A 14,059-nucleotide genomic window follows, 5' to 3' on the forward strand; every position below is an offset into this window, starting at 1 on the left:
TGAAATTCATCGATCATTAACAAAAATAGGGTGGCAGGAAAAATGTAACAGTGAGAGAGAGAGAGGATTTGACCTGACATTACCAATATGAGGGGGAAAAAAAAGAAATGGAGTTGTATGCTATGCACTGTCTCACGCCTCCACTGTGTTCTGTAGGGCTCTCTTGGTTTCAAGGTAGTCTGTTGTTGATAATTCCCATTTCCTGATTGTTTGTTTGTTTGTTTGTTTGTTTTTCTTACAATGGTTTTAGCTAAACTACAGTCCATCTGCTATCAAATGCGTTTTAATTTCATTTTCACTTTGTGGCCTTCTGAACTAGACATTAAAAATGGCTCTGAATCACTGTGGGTACAAGTGGATTGCTTTCAGTCCTGCGTAGCCACTCCATTAAAAGAAAAAAAATGGTATTACAGTATTATATCTTGGTGTAGCCCTTGATATAATTTTCGTCTTCCACCAGACTGGTTTCATTGCTATGTGAGATCCCTATGCAAAATAAGAGAAGAAATTATCTCACTATGGAAATAATGACATTAATTAGGAAAGCTCCTTGTAAATGGAGAAAAATCATGATGAGGAAGACATAAAATATTTTAAGATTGTTTCTTGGAAAGGTGAACTGATTATACAAAAAATGTAAGGAAAAGCAGAAAGCAAATAAACAGGGAAAAAAAAAAAGAAGAGTGAAAATTGGGCAGTACTCAGTATACTTACATGTATAATATATTTCCAATGACAGTAACTTTAGGTGTTAGCTAAGACAAGAGTTAGTAAAATAGCACAATTCCAACACAATTCTATTTTATGTTTAATACACAGAATTTCCTCTTTTATTAAACAGAGATTTTTCTAACAAATGCTGGTGATCAGAACAGTAGCCAATAAGACAGCAAACTCATCTCTATGTTAATACTGCAAAACAAGAGGCAGGCTGAAACATCTTGGCTTCAATGACTTTTCACTATTCTTAATCCCTTTAGGCAACAGCACTTCATGCAGCCTATATTTTTGTTTCAGCACAGGCTGAAAAGCAATAGCCCTCTGAATGCGTCTTTGACAGTGCATCTTTAAGTGCGTCCTTTATGGAAGTAATTTGCCGGTAACACTAACTGAAAACCCTTTTCCAGATTCTAGATAATGTTTATAAACAGTGTGTTTTTTTCATTTATATATGAACAATCTCCTGGTTGTCCCAAGTGTAGCTTCACAGTGGAGCTAACACTGCTCATATATAAGCAATCACACTAAAAAACCCAGACCAACAATTCGCTCTTCCCTGGTATTGCAAAGGACCTGTTTGTCCTGTGGGGCTCATCCCACGCTTCCTGGCCCTGCAGGAACCTGGTCTGCTCTGGGAGACTTTGCTAACAAACTGCTGTAAAACATGCCTGGTGTTCACACACAGTGAAAATTGTGGGAAGGCGTGGAGGACTGTTAGCATTCCAGTGGGTTAGCGGGCAGCTTTACTGCAAAGTGAGCAGGTTGCTTACCCGAGTGGAGAAAGTAAAAGGCAGCTTTATGATTTTGAGTGTCATCACTAGCTGGAAACACCAAAAACAGCTAAGCTCACATCAGAGGTTTCTGTATGCCGAGGAGGCTACATGGGGGACAACGATGGAGCACTAGACTTGTTTAGTTCTGCAACGAAAATACGTGAATAACACCCAGCAAAAACCCTGAATTGTGTCCTTAATGACCTAAAGCATCTTCTGCCCCCCAGGATAGTACAACAACAAAAAGGGCAAATCCAAATGGTTATACTGAAGACATGAGAAACATAAAAGGGAAACCAAAATTACTCTGCAGACATTGCCACATGATTCATCTAGTGAAAACAGTGTCATGTCAGTGCTTTGGCTAATTTAAGAGACAAAAGACCCAAAGGAAAACCTTTGGAGTCCCCAAGGACTCCGAATGGTGTAATCCAACTCCCTGTGGTCCTCTGTTGGTAATGCTGATTTATCTTGGTTCACGTTATGTCTAACGATGCTTCTGATATGGTTTCTCTCACAAGTGTGAACTGGATTTGGGGTTGGTGTTTTTTTGAGAACTGTGTTAGTCAAAGCCTATAAAGTTTGTCTTTATTAGACTTTGATTCCAAAGGACTGTAAATTCCAGTCACTGGGTGTGCTCACTCTGCAAGTTTTAATTTATTCAAAAAAGTGGCGAAGGAAACTTCATCCTGGCAGGCTTTACACCAGATCAGGTATTGTCTGTCATGTCGTGGCCACTGTGGAATGCCAGCCAGCACTTGCATCAACACGCCACATACCCCAGTGTCCTTTGAATTTACCATGGGGTAAGGGTATAGACATATACAGCTGGTGTGGACTAGCTGATGAGCTTTAAGTCCACACTATAGTATGGGCTCACTATTTCATATGTGCATGTCCTGTATATCATAACATGTTACTTATGTGTCCATACATCAAAGGTTTGTATTCAGTGGGAATTATTCTGTTTTAAATCAATATATGAATTTTAACAGATGTAGTTAAAAAGATGTGAAAGGCTGTACAGACCCTGCCTTAAGGAAGGGCTCTTTTAGGTTGGTGGAAGTTGATGAGAAGCAACTTTACCTCCAAATACAGCATGAGCATATCCCACACTAGAATACTGTACATCATTCTGCTGCCTACATGGGGAGAATACAAAGGAGGCTGGAGAAAGCACCTTCCAGTGATACACTGTTAAACCAATATTTTATCAAAAGAAAAAATTAAGAGCTACTTTGTTATAGTGTGCATATATAGAAGTCTTTAACCTAACAATCAAACAAATAAAAAGATTCAGTGACTGAAAAGGAAAGCCAAGTACACTCACTCTAAAAATAAGATGCGTGTGCTGGTTGTTTGAATTGTGAAGAGGGTAAATGATTGGTGGAAACCACCAGCAGCATTGTGGACTTTCATTTTCTTGGTGTCTTCATACCAAGGCCAAATGTCTCTTTAGAAGTTTTGTGTAGTCAAATGCATGATCCTGGGGTCAATTTAGGTGTAACACTGTGAGACTCTGAGAGAAAATCAGTTCGTGTGATATGATAGCCTTAAAATCTATAAATAATCTATAGCAAATACTTGTCAGATGGATGAATAGCCTCATACTATCTTCTGCACAGTGCAGGACTGTGTGCAGACAGGCATAAGCCAGTTTGGTTACATCTGTGTGAAAAGACCTCATGAGTACATTTACTTTAGAGTGGGATTTGGCCCTTGCCCCTCTGCAGTTCTGCCACAACTGAGTCTAAGTTCTTATCTACTGCATGGAAACTTAAACTGCTGGATCAACTCCAGCTGGCAAAAGACAGAGATTTAGCATGGTTCTGTTTGTGTAGCTGTGACCATTTGAAGACCCTATGAATATTAGTGTAGATGTGGGAATTGACATTTAATCTATTCAACTGACAAGTGTATTACAACTTGCTGTGACAGTGTACAGACCCATTCCTGGTCATTTTGCTCACAGTGATGCCTGGGAATTGCCTTCTGCTCCAGCAGGAACGTGCCATTATAACTTGGGGCATCACAGTGTACACAGCTGTATGTGGACCCGCATCCCCATAGGCACTGTATTTCTCAGGATGTTAACTGCGTATCAAGTGTCTAGCCTCTGCCATAATTTGAGGCAGATTAGGAACTATAGTCTATCTCTGAGACAGAAATTTTAGTGATCAAAATACTTTGGCTTCATCTGCACCATGGTCTTACCCACTGCTATTGGTGTATTGATCAACACAAACGGCATGTAATGATGAATAAGGGTTGGGTATTTGAGCTGGGCAGTGAGAAATGGGCAAATTTTGTTTCCAGGGAGTAGCTCAAAATAGAAGTGAGAGTACACTGCTTATCTTGGCTGCGGCACTGCCCACTGCTGTGCCTTGAGGAGCTGACGGTACAGGCCCTTAATGCAAGCTAAGGACTTGCGTTCGTAACTTCTTAATTATCTTATTTTTCCTGTTCTGTACAACACAAAGTGTGAGTTGTTCTTATTTTATGATCCTTCTTGTGCCTTCTAAAGAAAGCAAACTCCTGGCAAAGGCCATGGAGATGGAAAATTACAATAATCAAGCCTGGAGAAGACAAAAGTGTGAATAAGACTTTCAGCAGAAGTGTGACTGAGACAGTGTTGAATATAGGGCAATATAGTGAAAGTGTTAATAAGCAGCTTTACAAAGACAGGAGATGTGAGAAACAAAGGTAAGCTCAGGATCAAAAAGAGCAGATGGATTTCTTTCTTCAGACACAAAATGGCATCAAAGACTTAAAATTGCCAACACAAAAGTTAATGACTTTTCCACGGTGGCCACCACTAGGGTGAAATGGAAAAGGTAAGTTAGAATAATAATAAGATTGATCCTTGCAACAAGGCAAGCAGAATCTGCTTAACTTAAATTAATTTACAGCTAATGGATATATACCTGCTTGTAATAGAAATTGCTGAAGATTTTTGAGCAATGAAAGAGTAGAAAGTTTCACCAACCCAGCAGATGTCCATGAAAAGTTTAGTGTCCACAAATTGGCATCCTGTGATGAGGCATTTTCTAAAAATATTCCTGACCGGCTCTTTTTTCTGGATTTTAAAATGTTGTTGTATTTTCTGATCCATTTTCACTGTTTCAGGTCACAGTGAAGCTTCAGCAGTGTCTAGTGGTGTTGCCAAGGGCAGCCTGGACCTTCAGCAACAGGCACATCGAAGCCATCCCCACCTCCAACACCTCATTGCCACTCCTGTGCTGTGCTTGGGATTGTGCTGGTACAGCTTCATGTGCAGAAACGCAGTTACCCAGATAAGGTCCCAATACAGCTGATACAACATTTTTTTTCTGCAGGATCAGTTTCCCAGTCTAGTTTGTCACATTGCCTTACAAACAGTATGTCAGTTTCAGTGGTTGAGTAGAATTATGGAGCAGTATTTCTGAGTTTCTAGCCTTGCCTAAAGCAATTACTTCTCCCAGCCACCTACCTCATGTTTCTAGTGGATGTTTCTACATCTACTTGGGAATACCTGATTTTTCTCATCTAGCAGCAGTGCCACCCAGTATATTCAGGCCAACCAAAGGTGACATGCAGCTACTTTAATAGGCCAAAATTGTGCTTCAGGAGCTAGCTTGTAAGTGGATGAGATGGCTGTATTTTGAGGAGATCAACACTGGTGTAGAGTGGACTATTGCAAACAAAACCAGCCCTGGCTATCCAAGTTAAATTTGCTGCCCAATGTCTGTCATCATTCTCAGAGAAGAACCTGTTCCCTGGGGGTCCTTTTAACTGTGGTCATGATGTGGCTATCAAATTGCACTAATTGGTTAGGACGTGAAACACTCCTGGGATACCCCAGGATTCCTTTAACAGGGGGATTGTATGGGGAAAAGGAAGATTTAGAAGACAGTCATTACAAAATTGAGTTATACGTGGTCTTGGAGACTGCTTTTACCCTCTGAGTTTCACCTGTCAGGGTTGGGAGTTTGACAGTCACATTTTCCTGTTTTTAATACATTTTTCTCTCCCCTGTTGCTGTGTGAAGCCACACGAATGGTGGGCAAAGCTGACGGAGCAGCCAGCGTGGGGGAACTTGAAATTGACGGTACACGAAGTGCTGCCAGATGCACGGCATGCACAAATGGAAACCTTGCTTCTAACAGTCTCCCCCGCTGAGGCTAATATTCAGTATTGCCTTTTATTGCCTTGAATAAAGACTTGCCTGATAGAAAGCGAGCTTCAAGTTTTCACAGCACCTTTTTTCAAGCGGCTTAGGTGGAGATCACAGAGGAATTATGTGGCCCTGGCAAGGCCTTCGACCTTGTCAACACAAGGTATCAACCCAGATAAACCCTAAAAAGGGCTGTGTGGAGCCTCCCAAGATCCTCATACTGAACAAGACTTCCAAATTCAGAAAAGGGGATTTCAGCTCAGAAAGGGATGAACGACGAGCATTACTCCACCACAGCCCCAGGTTGCCCTTGCACCCCTACCTACCCGAGCAAGGAGGGACAGGCAGTTCCTGAGGTCCCAGAACTGTAGTATATCAGAAGAAGAAAGAGTGAATTGTGGTTGAACAGAGTAAAAATGCAATAAACCTTCAAGGGTGTTCTGTCAGATTATATTCGTCTTTGAGTTTAATCATGATGCTAGAGCCTATAGAGGACATACTCAGAGAAACATTCCCTTTTAAATGAGGCAAGGCAAGGCCAGTACCTCGCTGGCACCAGTGCAAGGTGGGCCGCACCATTTCCCACAGATTCCCCTCAAAATATTGCAGCTTGAGACCCAGCTCCATACCCACCCAAACCATAGCTATTTTTTAGTATCCTTGATGCAGTCTCTAGATCTGAGGGACAGAAGGAACCTGGGGTGCTACCTGAAGTCTTCTGTCCTTTCCAACTTCCAAGCTGCAGCAGTCCCACAGGTGTCTTGTACAAAACCTTGCTGCGTGTGGACATGTGAGTTTTCCCAGAAAACAAACAAATGTATAAATGAGTATTTTCTGACTCCCTAGGTTGGATTATTCTCCCCATGGATTTCCAGCAGCTACATCTTAATCTTAGAATGACTATGACAATAAAAGTCTTAGCTGTGACTGTTACTTGAGAAGAAAAAAATGAAAGAGGGCAAGCTCTAAACTTCCTTATGGAGGTCTCCCTTCTGAAGCCTCCCTCCCTCTTTGAGCATAAAAACAACCCCAGTTTGGTAACCAAGACTTTGTAGTTGGTCCTGACTTCATACAAATGTCTGAATGCAAAGCAGCAGTGTATTTTCTTGGTATGGTTTATACCTGTACCACTGACATCTGACCTGCCAGTTCCTTCTGTCTAAATCGGCCTTCATCAGTTTCCCATCAGTTTATCAGTTATTTCTACACTGTAGTTGTGGGATATGAACAGGCAAATATAAATGCCATTTCCTGTTGAGTTTAGCTCAGCTATAAGTATGACCACAAAAATGTCTGCATTCTACATCAAAATAGTAACACTGAGTTTCCTATCTAACCCACAGAAGCCAGGAAATTCATTACCTATTCTAGGTTACAGCATAAAAACATGAAAAAGGGATTAAAAAAAAAAAAAAGAGAGAGAAAAGAAAAATAAAGAGGCATTACAAATACCAGTATCTGAATGTCAGGTCAGAATTTGAGTCAAATTGTATTAACAATAATTAAAGGGGGCAGGGGGGCAGGGCAGGAGGAAGAATTCCCAATAGCCATACTAAAATACCATATGACATCTGATACCTTACTCAGGAGATATCTGAAATCAGTTGCAGTTTTGCTGGCGGGTGGATTGCAAGAGCACACTCCCTGAAAGCCACAGGGTAGTCCCAGGGCTGGACTGGGGCAGCCCTGGGGAAGGCTGGGACTGCTTTGTTCACTAAACTCTTAACGAGGTACAGTCAACACTTAGCTCCCACTTCTGTCTGTTATTTGTTTGGTTTTGACATTTTGTTGTTACAAGAGCTTAAAGAATTTTTTTCTGTCTTTCCAATTCTTTCTGTGGGGCTGTTGACAGCCTTTGGTACATATACATTTCCATTGTTTTCTCTGCTTAACCAGTTAGTCAGATTTGCCCATTTGTTTGCGGGTTCTTCAACTGGCAATAAAAGAGATAATTTTAATTTTTTTTTTTCACGTAGGAAAATGTGATGCAAAACCACAAACATATTAGGGGGGATTCAGGGACAGGTGTAGTAACTAGGACCACCGCTTAATTTTTTTTTTAAATGGCCTAGATTTCAGCTGTTTCTCCATTCATTAAGTGTTGTTTTAGAGAATGAACAACTGGGAAGGCAGTAAGTGCTTTTCCACTTTCTAATTATAAATAGGGAATGAACAAAATTCACTAGACCTGAGCAGGAAAAGTATGAGGAAGGGGAGAAGAGGAGAAGACAGCCACAGCCCCTTTTTTCCCAGCAGAGATGGAGATTTCCATGGGGGCAGCCCTTCCAGCTCAGCACCTCCCACAGGTTTCTCTGGGAGTGCTGACCAGTCCATGATCCTGTGTAGGCATCGCTGTTTCTGTGTTTTGGGATGGGACGGTGCCTGGAGACGCCTGCCAGTGCTGGTTAGAGATAGTGCTGGGTGAATATGTCAGATGATCTTGGAATAAAACTGTCCCTCCAACCTACAGAAGTTGGTTGACGCTGCTGTGAGAGACAGCCTTGACCTGCATCTCCCTTGACTTATGTAGCTGCAGCCACCATCTGATCTGCCTTGGCAGAGAGGAGCAGCTCACCACCATGTGGAGCCCCTTCATGCAAAGGCTCTGAAGAAAGCACTGAATTCAAATCGTAGTGACCCCAGTGACAGCTGGAATATCTTCAGCGGGCAACACTGAGGTTGCAGGAGGGCAATGAGTATCTTGCCCAGAGATTTTTCCACAAAAGTGAGACAAGGACTTCGGGACAGTGGCAGAGGCACGCAGCAGATGATTGAAAACTGTGACCACTTTATTGTAGGAAGATGAAAGAACTGGCAGGATGACTTTGAGCGTGCCCTGAATTGCCTTGCTTTTGTTTGCTGGTTCTCAGACTGTGCAGAGCTCAGACAGGCCAGGGCGTTAAGTCTCTAGTGTCAGCATGATTTCTCAGCCATGCAGAGCTCTCCATGCTGATAATGTTCAGGGAAGAACATGGGGGGAAGATCCATCTCTTTAATACAGGCATATGTGTGTGTTTGCGTTTGTGCGTGTGTATTGGGCATAAATGAATTCAACACAAATTTAGGGGAACCTCTAGTAACACACATCCCATTATATAGCTAAGCATATTAGATAAATATTGCAGGAAAACACAGGCATATGCCAAATTTTATGTTGTATTAGACTTGCACATGCTGAAACAAAACCACAAACACAACCACATCCATTAGCTAGAATGTGCAGAAGAAATTGCTACCTAAGCAACTGATCTTTGGGCAAGAGTGCCAGCTGTGTGCCTACCAGCATAAGATGCAAAGCAAAGAGGGTATAAGCAGCAGAGGTACCAGGGGCGTACACAGTCATACGTTCCTCTTTTTAACCTCAGTAACCTCTTTTCTTCCACTCGTAGCCCACATACCTCCACCCTCACCCTGAACAGCCAATGAGTATATGAAGTGAAAACCGTGTTTGGTAGTTACATGGTTCATGATGACTAATGGAGACTTGGTTGAATAAACTAGTGGGCTTTTTTTTTTTATTGGTGGTAAAAGTAAATTAAGAATTACTCACAAGCTGCAAACAGGGACTCTTTGAACTTAATATTGCAGAAATGAAATTTATGTGAATGGGTGAGCCAAAATGAAAATGATCATTTGGAATCAGTTTTAATAAGCAGAATTTAAATCTGAATGGCCATAACCCAGGTTATGCTAAATGAGCGATCAGGTGTAATGTGGGTGACTAGTTCTCGGAATGAGAGTAGGCAGGGAGAAATGGACAAATTGGGGAAAAAAAGAATTCAACAGCAAAAAGAATTCATTTAAAAAAAAAAATCAGTAAAGAACTTGCACAGAAACATACAGTGCTTTTCGAGGAATTATTCCTTTATGTTCATGTAAAAGGCACCATGCTTTTTCTTTGTACATATTATGATCTTTTTTTCATGTAAATAAGAATCAATATTCCTTTGAAAAAAGTTTAAATATATATATATAATGAAGAGAAATGGGAAAGACTGTTAAAGAACTTTGAAACAAAACGACTTCAGATTTTTTTCTTTGCCTCCTTCCCCTCCCCCTCTGAATCTCAATTATTTTTTCTGTTGGTTTCGGCCTTTTGGTATTGATAAAATTTTGTAAAATAAATGCCACAGAAGCCAAGGTTCAAGCACTACATTGACTGTGTTATAAACATTCTGGGTCAGCTGTTTAATTAGTATGAGTGAATGTGGATCTGCTTGATTTGCTTTTCTTCTCAAAAAAAAAAAGCCAAGAACCTGAGCTTGTTATCAAGCAACATGATTTGAGGATGTAGGACTTCAGGAGAGGTGCTACATTGATGAGACTTATAGTAATCTGTACAGGCTGACAATGCTTAAAGTCAGTAGGCATTGACTGTGATATGTAGACCCTAATGGACCAAAATGCTCATTTCCAAGTTTAGGTTCCTTATCAGAGTACTTATATTTGCATGTGTCTCTAAAACAGTGCTTAGATTCCTGGGAAATCATATTAATGTGAACATTTGCTTCTAACACTTCATAATCAGGTGAAAAACACAGTGTCGTCCCTCATCTGAAGCCCATACTACAGGGACTGTTAACTGTGTTTCTTGAAGTCCCAAAAATGTTGACGAACTTGTGTATTGACTGAGCATTTCAATTTAAAGTCTTTCTGTGGAGGACTTCCTCCTGCACTGGAAGTGGAAACATTGATGTATGCAGAGAAAACCTGTTCTCATGGTGTTTCCTGCCTCTCTCGCAGCGACAGCTCACAGAAATCATGTTCTCTTCTTCAGTCGTTGTGTGTTGCTTAGAAGGTGTGAGAGACTGGGGTAGCCCTTTGGACAAGTGCCCAAGAGCCCCAGCACTCAGCCAGGCCAACATTAACCTCCTAATCCTATGAGCCCTGGCCATCACATCTTCATCGCTAGGTGAGAGAAGAGCAAATGTTTTTGCCATTAAGTCAAAAACTTAGCATCCTTGTTCTTCTTTTTTTAAAGAGACGTGCCAGCAGGGAAGGGAGGTAGGATGGGGACTGCAAGCCTCAGAAACAAATGCAGACAGTGAGGTTTGCATTGCACTTTTCAGTATGTTTATGGCAGAGTGAATGAGTGAATGAGTGTCATTAATTGCGGAGACATAAAGGCACCCAACTGAAGACCTTTGGTTATCAGATTGGCGTTGGACAGAAAGCGATCCCAGGTTCCATTATACTCCTCCGAGGTGTTGGCCTGGGGAGCGCAGTGCTGACTTTTAGCTGTGTGCTCTTCCACTTTTGAGGCTCGGAGTCATGTTTTTGATGTATTCATCAGACGCTGGGGTGATCTGGAAACGGTCAGCGTTTCTGGAAACCAGGCAGTGACTTGTGGAGGCAAGGGACTTGCTGACTCATTTCTGGGTAGCGGGTGTTAACCCTCGTGTCTCATCCAGCTCGGGCAGGCGTTGCCGCTCGCCGGGAAGGAGGAGGAGGAGAAGGAGGAGGAGGAGGAGGAGGAGGTGGTGCACGGGCAGGAGCTGGCACCGGAGGGTTGAGGTTGCGGCGGTGAGAGGCGCTGAACTCTTGGCAAGGAGGCCGGTGGTAGACGCAGCTTTGGCATAGCCAGAGCGGTCTGCAAGCAAGGATGAGCTCCATACGTGCTAGACAAAAGGGCTGGCGGGGGGCCAGGGGCTCTGCGAGGCAGCAGCGTATGCTTGTCCTTGGGGGTGAGTGTCCTTGGCACTGGGCCGGAGGGGCCCTGCCATTGTCAGCCTCCTCTTGACTGCCCTACGGGCCTGGAGGGGGATCTGTTCTGTGTTTTGTTTGTCATCCTTTGTTTGCAACTTGAAGCAATCCTGCAGAGGGTAATTGCGCTGTTTGTTTCTGACGGCCCTAGCAGAGCATCTTCTGCTGTTCGTCAGGCCTCACTAGCGTGCGTGGGAACCTGCGGAGGGAGGCCGAGCCGGCCACGGGTCCCTTTGCCCGGCGCATCCGAAGCCCGGCGGAGTGCCTGGACCAAGGGGAGTTGGGGCGATGGCCGGCCCCGGCTGCGCCATCTGCCAAAATGCTGCCCTGCAGCCGGGGCTGGCTCCTTCCCCACAAACTGCCTGGGACCTGCAAGGGCAGCAGGGGAGCAGCAGCCTGGGGAGGCCGCTTCCATATAGCCCAAAGGGCACGCACCGCTGCCCTGGGCCTGCTGTGGGGCCGTATCATCCCCCTGCGTGCCCGCGGGGCGCTCCAGCCCTGCCTGAAATGTGAGGGGCCCAACAAAATCCATCTCCTGAACATCACCTCGTCGCTGACAAGGAGGAGAGCTGCCGGGCTGAAAAGGGCTTGGAAAGCTCACGCCGGGCGGCTGCAGTCGCTGCAGACCCCCTTGCGACTGGGCGGCCACAGGGGCCGGTCCTGGCTGTATCAGTTGGCAGAGACCCTTATCTCGGGCTCATGTGGGGGGGTGCTGACATGCAAGAGGGTCGAAATCAGTCATGTCCTGAGAAGTACCAGCCGCTTTCCAGTTTGCAAGCAGCAGGGTCCCCTCCGTGGTTTGCACCTCTCTGATTATTTTTAAAAGCATTTTGACATGCTGGCAGTTTAAAGAGATGTGGTTTCCGTCAGCTCTTTTTAATGCCAGGATTTTTAACATATTGATGTATAAATGGTTTGTGTTTTGATTTAATGATTTTTCTTCCCACCCCGCCCCCCCCCCCCCAGCCCCGGTTTTTCCTTGCCTGTTTGGCACAGAACAGTACAGCTCTCTGCCACGCACCCAGCCCCTGTGGCTTTTACCCTGTAGGAAAGGCATGAGGCGCATTGCTGACTTGCCAGTCGAAGGGGCTCTCAGGTACCGCTCTGTTAATGCAGGGACTGTGTGTGCCCGGTCCTCTTCACATCACCTGGTCACAAAGACCAAATCTAATTTAGAGGGATTGGGAAGTAACAGGTTTGATACCCATCGTCTGCAGCACTTGGAAATCCCTTTTGGACTTAATTTTCCTGCCATAGACCTCACTACTTTTTTTTTTCCTTCTTTTTTTTGTGCTAATCTCCAGCCTGTAAAAATGAACTGTGAAGATCTGAGCTACATGGTCTTTGTGTGTCACTGCTGTGTGAAACATTAAGATGACTTGCAGTTTTCCCTATTTTCTCATTGCCTTTTCTCCGTAGAAAGACTGAGGATGCTCTGTTGTTACTTAAAAGCATGTTTTACTGTGATCTCTCTCACCTTAAAGTGTTAAGACTGGTGCATTTCTAAGAAAGATATCCCTTCTCTGAAGTGCTAATCTAGCATTAAAACTATATAAGTATTAAAAATAAAAACATGCTAGACTGTAGACTTTCTAATTAAGGTCCCATCCGCAGGAGTCAGGTGTCTCCCTTCTCCTGTGCCTCCTGTAATGAATGTTAGCAATTTTCTAGCCTCAGGGAGTAGAAAAATGTATTTTGAATGTAGAAAACAATCAGAAGCCTTATTGCCTGCTTTTACATATATATTTTTTAAATTTAAAAACCCTCCAGGCACTCTCTATGGATAAACAGAAGTTACATCTTTCATAGAGTATGTTAATGAATTAGCTGATCACAACTAACACTAGGTTTGTAATTTAACTCTGTTGATTTTTAACAGACTCGGAAAGAAAATTAAAAGGTAAAAGAAGAATGATAGCAACCGTTGTGAATACATGGAATGATATGATTCTAAAACAATTAGAATATATGTGAGATATTAACTATCAGATCAAACCATATTCAGGGATGTTTTTCACACAGTATTTTGTACTCACCATAAGTTATTTTGAAGCTGTTAACCTGCACTACAGTATTGAATGCTATTTTGTCATAACTCGGTGATGAGACTATTGTGCAAACACAGTGTGTTTATCTACTGATAGAGTTTATTGTATGCAAACCTGGGGAGATGTTCTTTTTCACATGGGTTTGAAAGGGGAATAGGCAAATTCATAGCATATAAACCCAACTGGGACTGTTAAACAGAAACCCCAATCTTCTGGCTTACAAATTCCCTGAACTTCAAATCATTGGGAGAATAGTCTCGGGAAATATCCCTACATGCTTTTCCTCTTCTTATGCACTTTCCTAACTGTCTAGATGATATCAGCTACATACAGTCTAACCCAGGACAGTCTTTAGAATGTTCTTCTGACATTTCTTAGTCACAAAACAATCATTAAACCCTTTGGCTGATGTGCATATCTGCTTCCATTCATTTTCCAGTGATCCTGTAGTTTGAAAAGATCAAAGAGATGTAAAGCCCAATAGCCTTTTTTTCTTTTTTTCTTTTTTTTTTTTGCTTTCTTTACATACAAAAAGCCAAAATATGTATGTGGTGATAAAGCAGAATGGATTTGGAAAAAATCATACTTGATACTATTACTAATAATCTTACATTCTAGCTGATAGAACAGAATCTAAACACTTTAAAGTTACTTTAAAAATC

Source organism: Haliaeetus albicilla, chromosome 2 (genome assembly GCF_947461875.1).
Source record: "Haliaeetus albicilla chromosome 2, bHalAlb1.1, whole genome shotgun sequence".
NCBI lineage: Eukaryota > Metazoa > Chordata > Aves > Accipitriformes > Accipitridae > Haliaeetus > Haliaeetus albicilla.